The following is a 3,396-nucleotide window of genomic DNA, read 5'->3' on the forward strand; positions in this document are numbered from 1 at the left end:
ATTATTTGAACTAAGCCACGTCTTTTTTTACTACATGAAGAAAAAAAATCGCATAATTACAACAGCAGAACTAGAGACCCCGTGACAAGTAGAGACATAAACTGTTATACTCCGGATCAATTCAGGATAAATTGGAACCAGGTACTTACCCATGTTGCAACAATAGTCCTAGGACTTCACTGTATGGGGCGTGAACTTCATATTTAATACTATCTATAATATGTGCTCTCATGTATTATGCCGCAAATTATTTTACATTAAGGATTCGTTGCTGATCTTTTTTTAATGTTCTCATCTCCGAATCCCTTAAAAAGATTTTTTTCAAGCCCCACAGTAGTTCAATAATTACTATATGTCATTGCTTAAATAAGTATGCGGGGGATATTTCAAAACATATTTTATCTTCAGGACTTTTAAATGATTTACTTTTCAATACTGCATTGTGAAAGGAGGGGGGTATACAAGTTTATTTTGTGATACAGTATATAATATAATTAGGTATCCAACAAATTATATGGTTGTACGTTTAGCTATTATCTAGACCTGTACAAAATGTATATTATGAGACACATTTAACAGGGGCGGATAAAAAACCTTGGTGTCTTAGGGGGGGGGGGGGGGGGGGGGCATTCAAATTTAGATATTTGTATAGAGATGTATATGTGCGAGTATTGACAGTATTGGTTATAGTGTGTGTGTGAGGGGGAGGGTTTCAGATCAAAGATCGTTTCTATAATTCTATATCTTTTAGTTTTTACCATTTCACTATATTCTTTATCCTTTGTTCTCTATTATATTTTTCCTAAAGATGCGTGACATATTTGCCACTGGAGGTGTAATACCACCAAATCATGCTACGTCACATCCGGTTGCATAAGTAGGTCTAAAAAAAATATTCCCTTGAATTTGACCGTTGTAGGCAATTAATCCTACATTTTATTGCAGTAAAACTATTTCTGTGTCATAAACATATGTCTTGGGTATTTCAAAACACCATTATTTTTTATTTGTGATTTCTATAGAAAATTGTGTAATCTTGAGGTTACATGTGACTAAACCTTGTACACAGATAGAATAAGGGGAGAAATTTGATTGGTTAACTTCCAATGATGGTTATTTTCTTATATGCAATGAAATGTTATGTGAAACTTTTTCTAAAGAACTGGACAGGATAAAACTTTACTCAAGCCAAGTATTTCTTTATTTGAAACAAAGATAAATTCTGCACAATTTTTTGAAAAGTGCAAATTTAACAAAGACTAATAGGGAAAAATCAATGGTGGTATTACACCTAATATGGGAGTCTGTACATGCACCAATGGCCTTGTGAGTAATCTCATGTGTTAAAATTTCTTGCTATTTAAGTGAAATAATACAAAAAATGAAATATTCAGAGTGGATTGAGTCTCCAAAACACATTTTATGAGAAAATTGTCTTGAAATAGGACTGTACCATGAATATTCAGTTGATAGAACAAGCCATACTAAGTGCATATATTTGTTTTTTTGGAGGGGGGTTGGCCTTTTCTCCTGATTTCTTATATTTTGCTATGATATAACATTTTCCTAGGTAATACTTAAATAAATATATAGTTATAAGTAGATGAAATTATTTTTTATGTTGTAACGACAAGTTAAAAGAGAAGCCTTTTATGCCCCTCTTTGGAATGCGGCGTAAATTTAATTTTTACGTGAGGACTTATTGAAACCTCCATGGAGACAGTAAACTTTTATATGGATTGTTCATTCTGCTAAAATGCTTCAATTACTATTTCTTATAACATTTCTACCATAGCTGAGTGAAAGTTACCCCAATATTTTTATTTATAGGCCTGAAAAGTTGAAATTTTGAGGAAATGAGAGGTATAAATTGACCCAAAGAGACCTTATAAAGAAGACAAAGAGGTTTATAAGTGGTATTTTATCTTCCTTAAATCATCTTGTGTTTCATTTTCAACTGTGTGTAAGCAGATAAGATAGTTATTTGATCATTTATTGGTCCACACTCTATTCTATCTTGATGCGGCTTGGTTTGGATTTGTCGAGGAAATTTTGCTCGAATCGCTGTAGATGTCGTCTTTCAATATAATAGATTTTTCTCAAACTATTGAACTGATTATGACAAAACTTGACAGAAATGCTTGAAATAACCAGTATTACAAAGGGAAAAAGTTTCATTCAGTTTATTGAACAAAAAGGTCTTCTTTACAAGGCAACCGAAAATCGATCAACTTATTCTGTATATTTTTAATTTCTTTATTATGTTATCTATAGGTTTGGTCCCGCCCCTTATCTATTTTTTGTTTGTTTATATATTTGATAATGCCATTGCTTTGGAAAAAAAGGTAGGGGCAAGGCGTTTTTAAAAACAATTTAATGGGTCGCGTTTGTTTTTGTTTTTTTTGTTCCTCGGAAGTGAGCTAGAAGAAGTCTATTTCTTTCTTTTTTTTGCATTTGGAAGATCTTCTGGCTCTCTTTCACCTCTTCTTTTTTGATAGGTTATTAAGACGGCAGATTCACATAACAAACATGGCGTCGTTTAGTATAAATGAAATTAATAAATTTATGAATGCAGATATATTAGAATGAGAGGTGTTTTATAAACGTTTATGGTATGACAGTAGGACGATAAGCTGGATAAATATAAGAACTACACGGACAATAACTGTAAAGGGACAATTATTTAATATTCTAGGGAAGGGATTATAATTGATTAGTGTTGAACGCTACTTTCAACACTATTGGGCTATTCCGCGGTGGTCAGTTTAAATTTATAAATGAAGGATGGGGAAGGGAAGGGAGGGCCTTATTATTTATTTCAATCTATCGCTTATAATGCCTTTTTTTCAGCTCTTACCAGGCAACCATATTCATATATGAAATCCGTTTGTCCCCCACCCGAACAAATACATAAATATAAAATGACTCTTATTTAACACAAGTTTAAATTGATTGATTGGATGTTGCTAATTTTTACACCCAGTGACAAATATTTCATGCCTCTTCATCAAAAACACCAGTTTATAAGTCAGGTATATAATATAAAAACGAAGAGATGGAATGTGATTGCAAATAAGGCAACTATCCACCGGAGTTCAAAAATTAAGTGGGTGTAAGCAATTATAGACAATCGTAATGCCTTCAACAATGACAAAACCTGATACTGTAAAGTCGTCTATAAAAGACCCGACATGAAAATGTAAACAATTCAAACGAAAAACTAACAGCCTAATTATACATAACAAAACAATTTACAAACTATCAAATATGAGTCGAGACATGAACCAACGACAACCACTGAACTACAGGCTCCTGACCTGGGACAGGTAAATAAAGAATATGGCAGGGTTGTTATAGAAACGAAGATGTTGTATGATTGCAATGAGACAACTCTCC

This window comes from Mytilus trossulus, chromosome 5 (assembly GCF_036588685.1).
Source record: "Mytilus trossulus isolate FHL-02 chromosome 5, PNRI_Mtr1.1.1.hap1, whole genome shotgun sequence".
Lineage (NCBI taxonomy): Eukaryota > Metazoa > Mollusca > Bivalvia > Mytilida > Mytilidae > Mytilus > Mytilus trossulus.